Source organism: Ambystoma mexicanum, chromosome 10, assembly GCF_040938575.1.
Source record: "Ambystoma mexicanum isolate Mex_15411 chromosome 10, UKY_AmexF1_1, whole genome shotgun sequence".
NCBI lineage: Eukaryota > Metazoa > Chordata > Amphibia > Caudata > Ambystomatidae > Ambystoma > Ambystoma mexicanum.
Genome location: NC_090932.1, coordinates 522203180 through 522212516, shown reverse-complemented (window position 1 = coordinate 522212516; position 9337 = coordinate 522203180). Strand labels below are relative to the sequence as shown.

Here is a 9337-nt window from a genome sequence, read left to right as displayed (position 1 = left end):
GCACAAAAAAGCCTACAGCACCAGGTATTCCCAGGCGGTCTCCCATCCAGGTACTAACTAGGCCCGACACTGCTTAGCTTCTGAGATCAGACGCATTCAGTGTGGTGTGGCCGTAGGCTCTGGGCCTTCTGAGATTTGTACCTTTAAGCATCTAGTTGGCTAGACCATGCAGTTTTGAAAGCCAATTGAGAAATGGCTCACTGCCTGAACATGGAGCACAAAAAAGCCTACAGCACCTGGTATTCCCAGGCGGTCTCCCATCCAGGTACTAACTAGGCCCGACACTGCTTAGCTTCTGAGATCAGACGAGATCAGGCGCATTCAGTGTGGTGTGGCCGTAGGCTCTGGGCCTTCTGAGATTTGTACCTTTAAGCATCTAGTTGGCTAGACCATGCAGTTTTGAAAGCCAATTGAGAAATGGCTCACTGCCTGAACATGGAGCACAAAAAAGCCTACAGCACCTGGTATTCCCAGGCGGTCTCCCATCCAGGTACTAACTAGGCCCAAAACTGCTTAGCTTCTGAGATCAGACGAGATCAGGCGCATTCAGTGTGGTGTGGCCGTAGGCTCTGGGCCTTCTGAGATTTGTACCTTTAAGCATCTAGTTGGCTAGACCATGCAGTTTTGAAAGCCAATTGAGAAATGGCTCACTGCCTGAACATGGAGCACAAAAAAGCCTACAGCACCTGGTATTCCCAGGCGGTCTCCCATCCAGGTACTAACTAGGCCCGAAACTGCTTAGCTTCCGAGATCGGGCGCATTCATTGTGGTGTAGCCCTAAAATTGAGAAATGCTAAGAGTATTACTCTTATGCATTTACAGTTAGTAAGCTAAGCCATAAAGCCACTTGCAACATGATACCACGCTCATGACCCGATCAGGCTCGATCAGGCGAGATATATAAGACTTGTGGGCCCATTCAGGACTCCTATGTCTGGTAGGATAACTTTACTCCATCCATCCTGTTTCTGTTGCAGGGAGTTGGAGAGAACAACCAACACAACCATGGCTTTCTTTCAAGACTCTTTATGGACTCAATATTCTCTGAACTGCATTACATGTGAAGGTAGATTTATTACCCATGAACACACTACCCGTATGTTAATTTTATGTAAATAGGTAGCGCCAGCCCTCATGTTGTTGTCCAACATTTCCGCTATTAAAAGGGATACATTTATTTTGGAATCATAAGCAAATTTAAAAAGAAATTGAGAAGTGGCACAATTACTAATCATAGAGCACAAAAAAGCCTACAGAACCTGGTATTCCCAGGCGGTCTCCCATCCAGGTACTAACTAGGCCCGACACTGCTTAGCTTCTGAGATCAGACGAGATCAGGCGCATTCAGTGTGGTGTGGCCGTAGGCTCTGGGCCTTCTGAGATTTGTACCTTTAAGCATCTAGTTGGCTAGACCATGCAGTTTTGAAAGCCAATTGAGAAATGGCTCACTGCCTGAACATGGAGCACAAAAAAGCCTACAGCACCTGGTATTCCCAGGCGGTCTCCCATCCAGGTACTAACTAGGCCCGACACTGCTTAGCTTCTGAGATTAGACGCATTCAGTGTGGTGTGGCCGTAGGCTCTGGGCCTTCTGAGATTTGTACCTTTAAGCATCTAGTTGGCTAGACCATGCAGTTTTGAAAGCCAATTGAGAAATGGCTCACTGCCTGAACATGGAGCACAAAAAAGCCTACAGCACCTGGTATTCCCAGGCGGTCTCCCATCCAGGTACTAACTAGGCCCAACACTGCTTAGCTTCTGAGATCAGACAAGATCAGGCGCATTCAGTGTGGTGTGGCCGTAGGCTCTGGGCCTTCTGAGATTTGTACCTTTAAGCATCTAGTTGGCTAGACCATGCAGTTTTGAAAGCCAATTGAGAAATGGCTCACTGCCTGAACATGGAGCACAAAAAAGCCTACAGCACCTGGTATTCCCAGGCGGTCTCCCATCCAGGTACTAACTAGGCCCGAAACTGCTTAGCTTCCGAGATCGGGCGCATTCATTGTGGTGTAGCCCTAAAATTGAGAAATGCTAAGAGTATTACTCTTATGCATTTACAGTTAGTAAGCTAAGCCATAAAGCCACTTGCAACATGATACCACGCTCATCACCCGATCAGGCTCGATCAGGCGAGATATATAAGACTTGTGGGCCCATTCAGGACTCCTATGTCTGGTAGGATAACTTTACTCCATCCATCCTGTTTCTGTTGCAGGGAGTCGGAGAGAACAACCAACACAACCATGGCTTTCTTTCAAGACTCTTTATGGACTCAATATTCTCTGAACTGCATTACATGTGAAGGTAGATTTATCACCCATGAACACACTACCCGTATGTTAATTTTATGTAAATAGGTAGCGCCAGCCCTCATGTTGTTGTCCAACATTTCCGCTATTAAAAGGGATACATTTATTTTGGAATCATAAGCAAATTTAAAAAGAAATTGAGAAGTGGCACAATTACTAATCATAGAGCACAAAAAAGCCCACAGAACCTGGTATTCCCAGGCGGTCTCCCATCCAGGTACTAACTAGGCCTGACACTGCTTAGCTTCTGAGATCAGAAGAGATCAGGCGCATTCAGTGTGGTGTGGCCGTAGGCTCTGGGCCTTCTGAGATTTGTACCTTTAAGCATCTAGTTGGCTAGACCATGCAGTTTTGAAAGCCAATTGAGAAATGGCTCACTGCCTGAACATGGAGCACAAAAAAGCCTACAGCACCTGGTATTCCCAGGCGGTCTCCCATCCAGGTACTAACTAGGCCCGACACTGCTTAGCTTCTGAGATCAGACGAGATCAGGCGCATTCAGTGTGGTGTGGCCGTAGGCTCTGGGCCTTCTGAAATTTGTACCTTTAAGCATCTAGTTGGCTAGACCATGCAGTTTTGAAAGCCAATTGAGAAATGGCTCACTGCCTGAACATGGAGCACAAAAAAGCCTACAGCACCTGGTATTCCCAGGCAGTCTCCCATCCAGGTACTAACTAGGCCCGACACTGCTTAGCTTCTGAGATCAGACGAGATCAGGCGCATTCAGTGTGGTGTGGCCGTAGGCTCTGGGCCTTCTGAGATTTGTACCTTTAAGCATCTAGTTGGCTAGACCATGCAGTTTTGAAAGCCAATTGAGAAATGGCTCACTGCCTGAACATGGAGCACAAAAAAGCCTACAGCACCTGGTATTCCCAGGCGGTCTCCCATCCAGGTACTAACTAGGCCTGAAACTGCTTAGCTTCCGAGATCGGGCGCATTCATTGTGGTGTAGCCCTAAAATTGAGAAATGCTAAGAGTATTACTCTTATGCATTTACAGTTAGTAAGCTAAGCCATAAAGCCACTTGCAACATGATACCACGCTCATCACCCGATCAGGCTCGATCAGGCGAGATATATAAGACTTGTGGGCCCATTCAGGACTCCTATGTCTGGTAGGATAACTTTACTCCATCCATCCTGTTTCTGTTGCAGGGAGTTGGAGAGAACAACCAACACAACCATGGCTTTCTTTCAAGACTCTTTATGGACTCAATATTCTCTGAACTGCATTACATGTGAAGGTAGATTTATTACCCATGAACACACTACCCGTATGTTAATTTTATGTAAATAGGTAGCGCCAGCCCTCATGTTGTCCAACATTTCCGCTACTAAAAGGGATACATTTATTTTGGAATCATAAGCAAATTTAAAAAGAAATTGAGAAGTGGCACAATTACTAATCATAGAGCACAAAAAAGCCTACAGAACCTGGTATTCCCAGGCGGTCTCCCATCCAGGTACTAACTAGGCCCGACACTGCTTAGCTTCTGAGATCAGACGAGATCAGGCGCATTCAGTGTGGTGTGGCCGTAGGCTCTGGGCCTTCTGAGATTTGTACCTTTAAGCATCTAGTTGGCTAGACCATGCAGTTTTGAAAGCCAATTGAGAAATGGCTCACTGCCTGAACATGGAGCACAAAAAAGCCTACAGCACCTGGTATTCCCAGGCAGTCTCCCATCCAGATACTAACTAGGCCCGACACTGCTTAGCTTTTGAGATCAGACGCATTCAGTGTGGTGTGGCCGTAGGCTCTGGGCCTTCTGAGATTTGTACCTTTAAGCATCTAGTTGGCTAGACCATGCAGTTTTGAAAGCCAATTGAGAAATGGCTCACTGCCTGAACATGGAGCACAAAAAAGCCTAGAGCACCTGGTATTCCCAGGCGGTCTCCCATCCAGGTACTAACTAGGCCCGACACTGCTTAGCTTCTGAGATCAGACGCATTCAGTGTGGTGTGGCCGTAGGCTCTGGGCCTTCTGAGATTTGTACCTTTAAGCATCTAGTTGGCTAGACCATGCAGTTTTGAAAGCCAATTGAGAAATGGCTCACTGCCTGAACATGGAGCACAAAAAAGCCTACAGCACCTGGTATTCCCAGGCGGTCTCCCATCCAGGTACAAACTAGGCCCGACACTGCTTAGCTTCCTGAGATCAGTGTGGTGTGGCCGTAGGCTCTGGGCCTTATGAGATTTGTACCTTTAAGCATCTAGTTGGCCAGACCATGCAGTTTTGAAAGCCAATTGAGAAATGGCTCACTGCCTGAACATGGAGCACAAAAAAGCCTACAGCACCTGGTATTCCCAGGCCGTCTCCCATCCAGGTACTAACTAGGCCCGACACTGCTTAGCTTCTGAGATCAGACGCATTCAGTGTGGTGTGGCCGTAGGCTCTGGGGCTTCTGAGATTTGTACCTTTAAGCATCTAGTTGGCTAGACCATGCAGTTTTGAAAGCCAATTGAGAAATGGCTCACTGCCTGAACATGGAGCACAAAAAAGCCTACAGCACCTGGTATTCCCAGGCGGTCTCCCATCCAGGTACTAACTAGGCCCGACACTGCTTAGCTTCTGAGATCAGACGAGATCAGGCGCATTCAGTGTGGTGTGGCCGTAGGCTCTGGGCCTTCTGAAATTTGTACCTTTAAGCATCTAGTTGGCTAGACCATGCAGTTTTGAAAGCCAATTGAGAAATGGCTCACTGCCTGAACATGGAGCACAAAAAAGCCTACAGCACCTGGTATTCCCAGGCGGTCTCCCATCCAGGTACTAACTAGGCCCGACACTGCTTAGCTTCTGAGATCAGACGAGATCAGGCGCATTCAGTGTGGTGTGGCCGTAGGCTCTGGGCCTTCTGAGATTTGTACCTTTAAGCATCTAGTTGGCTAGACCATGCAGTTTTGAAAGCCAATTGAGAAATGGCTCACTGCCTGAACATGGAGCACAAAAAAGCCTACAGCACCTGGTATTCCTAGGCGGTCTCCCATCCAGGTACTAACTAGGCCCGAAACTGCTTAGCTTCCGAGATCTGGCGCATTCATTGTGGTGTAGCCCTAAAATTGAGAAATGCTAAGAGTATTACTCTTATGCATTTACAGTTAGTAAGCTAAGCCATAAAGCCACTTGCAACATGATACCACGCTCATCCCCCGATCAGCGCTGGATCAGGCTCGATCAGGCGAGATATATAAGACTTGTGGGCCCATTCAGGACTCCTATGTCTGGTTGGATAACTTTACTCCATCCATCCTGTTTCTGTTGCAGGGAGTTGGAGAGAACAACCAACACAACCATGGCTTTCTTTCAAGCCTCTTTATGGACTCAATATTCTCTGAACTGCATTACATGTGAAGGTAGATTTATTACCCATGAACACACTACCCATATGTTAATTTTATGTAAATAGGTAGCGCCAGCCCTCATGTTGTTGTCCAACATTTCCGCTATTAAAAGGGATACATTTATTTTGGAATCATAAGCAAATTTAAAAAGAAATTGAGAAGTGGCACAATTACTAATCATAGAGCACAAAAAAGCCTACAGAACCTGCTATTCCCAGGGGGTCTCCCATCCAGGTACTAACTAGGCCCGACACTGCTTAGCTTCTGAGATCAGACGAGATCAGGCGCATTCAGTGTGGTGTGGCCGTAGGCTCTGGGCCTTTTGAGATTTGTACCTTTTAGCATCTGGTTGGCTAGATCATGCAGTTTTGAAATACAATTGAGAAATGGCTCACTTCCTGAACATGGAGCACAAAAAAGCCTACATCACCTGGTATTCCCAGGCGGTCTCCCATCCAGGTACTAACTAGGCTTGACACTGCTTAGCTTCTGAGATCAGACAAGATCAGGCGCATTCAGTGTGGTGTTGCCGTAGGCTCTGGACCTTTTGAGATTTTTACCTTTAAGCATCTAGTCGGCTAGACCATGCAGTTTTGAAAGACAATTGAGAAATGGCTCACTTCCTGAACATGGAGCACAAAAATGCGTACAGCATGTGGTATTCCCAGGCGGTCTCCCATCCAGGTACTAACTAGGCCCAACACTGCCTAGCTTCTGAGATCAGACAAGATCAGGCGCGCTCAGTATGATGTGGCCATAGGCTCTGGGTCTTCTGAGATTTGTACCTTTAAGCACCTAGTCGGCTAGACCATGCATTATTGAAAGAGAATTGAGAAATGGCTCACTTCCTGAACATGGAGCACAAAAAAGCCTACAGCACCTGGTATTCCCAGGCGGTCTCCCATCCAGGAACTAACTAGGCCTGACACTGCTTAGCTTCTGAGATCAGATGAGATCAAGCGCATTCAGTGTGGTGTGGCTGTAGGCTCAGCGGCATCTGAGATTTGTACCTTTTAGCATCTCGTTGGCTAGACCATGCAGTTTTGAAAGACAATTGAGAAATGGCTCACTGCCTGAACATGGAGCACAAAAAAGCCTACAGCACATGGTATTCCCAGGCAGTCTCCCATCCAGGTACTAACTAGGCCCGAAACTGCTTAGCTTCCGAGATCGGGTGCATTCAGTGTGGTGTAGCCCTAAAATTGAGAAATGCTAAGAGTATTACTCTTATGCATTTACAGTTAGCAAGCTAAGCCATAAAGCCACTTGCAACATAATACCACGCTCATCACTCAATCAGCGCTCGATCAGGCGAGATATATAACACTTGTGGGCCCATTCAGGACTCCTATGTCTGGTAGGATAACTTTACTCCATCCATCCTGTTTCTGTTGCAGGGAGTTGGAGAGAACAACCAACACAACCATGGCTTTCTTTCAAGCCTCTTTATGGACTCAATATTCTCTGAACTGCATTATATGTGAAGGTAGATTTATTACAAATGAACACACTACCCATATGTTAATTCTATGTAAATAGGTAGCTCCAGCCCTCATGTTGTTGTCCAACATTTCCGCTATTAATAGGGATACATTTATTTTGGAATCATAAGCAAATTTAAAATGCAATTGAGAAGTGGCACAATTACTAATCATAGAGCACAAAAAAGCCTACAGCACCTGGTATTCCCAGGCAGTCTCCCATCCAGGTACGAACTAGGCCTGACACTGCTTAGTTTTTGAGATTAGGGGCATTCAGTGTGGTGCGGCTGTAGGCTCTGGGCCTTCTGAGATTTGAACCTTTAAGCATCTAGTCGGCTAGACCATGCAGTATTGAAAGACAATTGAGAAATGGCTCACTGCCTGAACACAGAGCACAAAAAAGCCTACAGCACCTGATATTGCCAGGCGGTCTCCCATCTAGGTAACTAACTTGGCCCGACACTGCTTAGTTTCTGAGATTAGGCGCATTCAGTGTGGTGCGGCTGTAGGCTATGGGCCTTCTGAGATTTGTACCTTTAAGCATCTAGTCGGCTAGACCATGCAGTATTGAAAGACAATTGAGAAATGGCTCACTGCCTGAACATGGAGCACAAAAAAGCCTACAGCACCTGGCATTCCCAGGTGGTCTCTCATCCAGGTACTAACTAGGCCCGACATGCTTAGCTTCTGAGATCAAACAAGATCAGGCGCATTCAGTGTGGTGTGTCCGTAGGCTCTAGGCTGTCTGAGATTTGTACCTTTAACCATCTAGTCGGCTAGACCATGCAGTATTGAAAGACAATTGAGAAATGGCTCACTTCCTGAACATGGAGCACAAAAAAGCCTACAGCACCTAATATTTACAGGTGGTCTCCCATACAGGTACTAACTAGGCCCAACATTGCGTAGCTTCTGAGATCAGATGAGATCAGGCACACTCAGTGTGGTGTGGCCGTAGGCTCTGGGCCTTCTGAGATTTGTACCTTTAAGCATCTAGTCGGCTAGACCATGCAGTTTTGAAAGACAATTGAGAAATGTATCACTTCTGGAACATGGGGCATAAAAAAAGCCTACAGCACCTGGTATTCCCAGGCAGTCTCCCATCCAGGTACTAACTGGGCCCAAAACTGCTTCAGTGTGGTGTAGCCCTAAAATTGGGAAATGCTAAGAATATTACTCTGATGCATTTACAGTTAGTAAGCTAAGCCATAAAGCCACTTGCAACATGATACCATGCTCATCACTCGATCAGGCTCGATCAGGCGAGATATATAAGACTTGTGGGCCCATTCAGGACTCCTATGTCTGGTAGGATAACTTTACTCCATCCATCCTGTTTCTGTTGCAGGGAGTTGGAGAGAACAACCAACACAACCATGGCTTTCTTTCAAGACTCTTTATGGACTCAATATTCTCTGAACTGCATTACATGTGAAGGTAGATTTATTACCCATGAACACACTACCGTATGTTAATTTTATGTAAATAGGTAGCGCCAGCCCTCATGTTGTTGTCCAACATTTCCGCTATTAAAAGGGATACATTTATTTTGGAATCATAAGCAAATTTAAAAAGAAATTGAGAAGTGGCACAATTACTAATCATAGAGCACAAAAAAGCCTACAGCACCTGCTATTTCCAGGTGGTCTCCCATCCAGGTACTAACTAGGCCCGACACTGCTTAGCTTCTGAGATCAGACGAGAAAAGGCGCATTCAGTGTGGTGTGGCCGTAGGCGCTGGGCCTTCTGAGATTTGTACCTTTAAGCATCTAGTTGGCTAGACCATGCAGTTTTGAAAGCCAATTGAGAAATGGCTCACTGCCTGAACATGGAGCACAAAAAAGCCTACAGCACCTGGTATTCCCAGGCGGTCTCCCATCCAAGTACTAACTAGGCCTGACACTGCTTAGCTTCTGAGATCAGACGCATTCAGTGTGGTGTGGCCTAGGGTCTGGCCCTTCTGAGATTTGTACCTTTAAGCATCTTGTCGGCTAGACCATGCAGTATTGAAAGACAACTGAGAAATGGCTCACTTCCTGAACATGGAGCACAAAAAAGCCTACAGCACCTGGTATTCCCAGGTGGTCTCCCATCCAGGTACTAACTAGGCCCGACACTGCTTAGCGTGTGAGATCAGACGAGATCAGGTGCATTCAGTGTGGTGTGGCCGTAGGCTCTGGCCCTTCTGAGATTTGTACCTTTAAGCATG

At 46.5% G+C, this 9337-nt stretch overlaps 12 non-coding genes and 13 pseudogenes across 12 annotated transcripts; all 25 read right to left on the bottom strand.

Annotated features, from left to right (window-relative positions):
- Positions 1–9: 9 nt before the first annotated feature.
- Positions 10–118, bottom strand: LOC138495099 (5S ribosomal RNA; annotated as a pseudogene).
- A 106-nt stretch (positions 119–224) lies between these two features.
- LOC138496618 (5S ribosomal RNA) lies at positions 225–343 on the bottom strand. The gene has a single exon (XR_011278113.1). It is a non-coding gene; the product is annotated as a 5S ribosomal RNA (ribosomal RNA).
- A 106-nt stretch (positions 344–449) lies between these two features.
- LOC138493649 (5S ribosomal RNA) lies at positions 450–568 on the bottom strand. Its single transcript, XR_011276652.1, has one exon. It is a non-coding gene; the product is annotated as a 5S ribosomal RNA (ribosomal RNA).
- A 106-nt stretch (positions 569–674) lies between these two features.
- LOC138496083 (5S ribosomal RNA) lies at positions 675–783 on the bottom strand (annotated as a pseudogene).
- A 464-nt stretch (positions 784–1247) lies between these two features.
- LOC138493925 (5S ribosomal RNA) lies at positions 1248–1366 on the bottom strand. The gene has a single exon (XR_011276902.1). It is a non-coding gene; the product is annotated as a 5S ribosomal RNA (ribosomal RNA).
- Positions 1367–1472: 106 nt separating this feature from the next.
- Positions 1473–1581, bottom strand: LOC138495326 (5S ribosomal RNA; annotated as a pseudogene).
- A 106-nt stretch (positions 1582–1687) lies between these two features.
- LOC138493563 (5S ribosomal RNA) lies at positions 1688–1806 on the bottom strand. The gene has a single exon (XR_011276574.1). It is a non-coding gene; the product is annotated as a 5S ribosomal RNA (ribosomal RNA).
- A 106-nt stretch (positions 1807–1912) lies between these two features.
- LOC138496082 (5S ribosomal RNA) lies at positions 1913–2021 on the bottom strand (annotated as a pseudogene).
- A 464-nt stretch (positions 2022–2485) lies between these two features.
- LOC138494693 (5S ribosomal RNA) lies at positions 2486–2604 on the bottom strand (annotated as a pseudogene).
- Positions 2605–2710: 106 nt separating this feature from the next.
- Positions 2711–2829, bottom strand: LOC138496606 (5S ribosomal RNA). Its single transcript, XR_011278102.1, has one exon. It is a non-coding gene; the product is annotated as a 5S ribosomal RNA (ribosomal RNA).
- A 106-nt stretch (positions 2830–2935) lies between these two features.
- Positions 2936–3054, bottom strand: LOC138493585 (5S ribosomal RNA). Its single transcript, XR_011276594.1, has one exon. It is a non-coding gene; the product is annotated as a 5S ribosomal RNA (ribosomal RNA).
- A 676-nt stretch (positions 3055–3730) lies between these two features.
- Positions 3731–3849, bottom strand: LOC138493922 (5S ribosomal RNA). The gene has a single exon (XR_011276900.1). It is a non-coding gene; the product is annotated as a 5S ribosomal RNA (ribosomal RNA).
- A 106-nt stretch (positions 3850–3955) lies between these two features.
- Positions 3956–4064, bottom strand: LOC138495503 (5S ribosomal RNA; annotated as a pseudogene).
- A 106-nt stretch (positions 4065–4170) lies between these two features.
- On the bottom strand, positions 4171–4279 carry LOC138495397 (5S ribosomal RNA; annotated as a pseudogene).
- Positions 4280–4591: 312 nt separating this feature from the next.
- Positions 4592–4700, bottom strand: LOC138495396 (5S ribosomal RNA; annotated as a pseudogene).
- A 106-nt stretch (positions 4701–4806) lies between these two features.
- On the bottom strand, positions 4807–4925 carry LOC138496594 (5S ribosomal RNA). The gene has a single exon (XR_011278091.1). It is a non-coding gene; the product is annotated as a 5S ribosomal RNA (ribosomal RNA).
- Positions 4926–5031: 106 nt separating this feature from the next.
- On the bottom strand, positions 5032–5150 carry LOC138496582 (5S ribosomal RNA). The gene has a single exon (XR_011278080.1). It is a non-coding gene; the product is annotated as a 5S ribosomal RNA (ribosomal RNA).
- Positions 5151–5840: 690 nt separating this feature from the next.
- On the bottom strand, positions 5841–5959 carry LOC138494313 (5S ribosomal RNA). Its single transcript, XR_011277254.1, has one exon. It is a non-coding gene; the product is annotated as a 5S ribosomal RNA (ribosomal RNA).
- Positions 5960–6065: 106 nt separating this feature from the next.
- On the bottom strand, positions 6066–6184 carry LOC138495128 (5S ribosomal RNA; annotated as a pseudogene).
- Positions 6185–6290: 106 nt separating this feature from the next.
- On the bottom strand, positions 6291–6409 carry LOC138495592 (5S ribosomal RNA; annotated as a pseudogene).
- Positions 6410–6515: 106 nt separating this feature from the next.
- On the bottom strand, positions 6516–6634 carry LOC138494488 (5S ribosomal RNA). The gene has a single exon (XR_011277413.1). It is a non-coding gene; the product is annotated as a 5S ribosomal RNA (ribosomal RNA).
- Positions 6635–7745: 1111 nt separating this feature from the next.
- LOC138495451 (5S ribosomal RNA) lies at positions 7746–7863 on the bottom strand (annotated as a pseudogene).
- A 106-nt stretch (positions 7864–7969) lies between these two features.
- LOC138495042 (5S ribosomal RNA) lies at positions 7970–8088 on the bottom strand (annotated as a pseudogene).
- Positions 8089–8745: 657 nt separating this feature from the next.
- LOC138494995 (5S ribosomal RNA) lies at positions 8746–8864 on the bottom strand (annotated as a pseudogene).
- Positions 8865–9184: 320 nt separating this feature from the next.
- Positions 9185–9303, bottom strand: LOC138494074 (5S ribosomal RNA). Its single transcript, XR_011277038.1, has one exon. It is a non-coding gene; the product is annotated as a 5S ribosomal RNA (ribosomal RNA).
- Positions 9304–9337: the final 34 nt, after the last annotated feature.